Here is a 907-nt window from a genome sequence, read left to right as displayed (position 1 = left end):
GCTCCCTCCCCCGGCCAGGCCTTGGCCTGCTTGGCCCCCCGTACCCCCCAATCCGGTTCCTTAAGCCTCTTGACTTGCCCGTCCCCAAGGCGTCTGGGGCATCATGCCCACCCCGGCTATTTATAGCCCTCTCGCTGTCACATGACCCCCCACTGACACATCTGATCTGCTTGGGGTCGAAGCAGGTGTGAGGCAGGGCGGGGGAGGGACAGGGATGGGAACCTGCGGGACAGCCCCACCGGGAATGCCCGCTCCACAGGGCCAGCCCGGCCACCCCCTCCTTAGTCTCCAGGAGGCTTCCAGCCCCAGGTCACTGGTCGCTCTATAAATACTGCCCAGGCCAGGATGGAGGAGCACTCTGTGCTGCCCGCCCTGCGTGCGCCCAGCTGGTGCTCGGTCCACACCCCTTCTCTGCAGCCCCTGCAAAGAGGAGGGGTGGGCTGCCAGCCGGACTCGTGGGGAGGACTCACCGGGCGCAGGAGTTGCAGCCTCTCTGCCATCTCTCCCTGTTGGGTGGTTCCTGGTTCTGTCTCTTCCCAGGGTTTTGTCCCCATTGGTCTGACCAGCAATCCCAACCCAAACAATTTTTAATTTTCGCCTCCAGCTCTGCCTTTTCTGTCTGCTAGTAATGCCTCGGTGCCACCCCATGACGCCAACCTTATCACCCACTGGGTGTGGGCACTTGTGGGGAACAGCCCTGGGTTCGGGCATTTTCCCTGATTCCCAGACAGGTCAATGCTGTCATACCAGCAGCCTGGACTCTTGTCTCGGGGAGGGACTGAGGTGCATCTAGATGGGGGTGCACCACCGCCCCAGGCCATCAGGCCAGGTTAGATAATGGGGGGAGGAAGGGGAAGTGGCCAGGGCTGCAGGGGAAGCAGAGGGGAGAGGCAGTGGGCGCTCTCAG

The sequence above is a fragment of the Talpa occidentalis genome, unplaced genomic scaffold (genome assembly GCF_014898055.3).
Source record: "Talpa occidentalis isolate TD23 unplaced genomic scaffold, MPIMG_talOcc4v2.1, whole genome shotgun sequence".
Taxonomy (NCBI): domain Eukaryota; kingdom Metazoa; phylum Chordata; class Mammalia; order Eulipotyphla; family Talpidae; genus Talpa; species Talpa occidentalis.
This window is presented reverse-complemented; position numbering follows the sequence as displayed.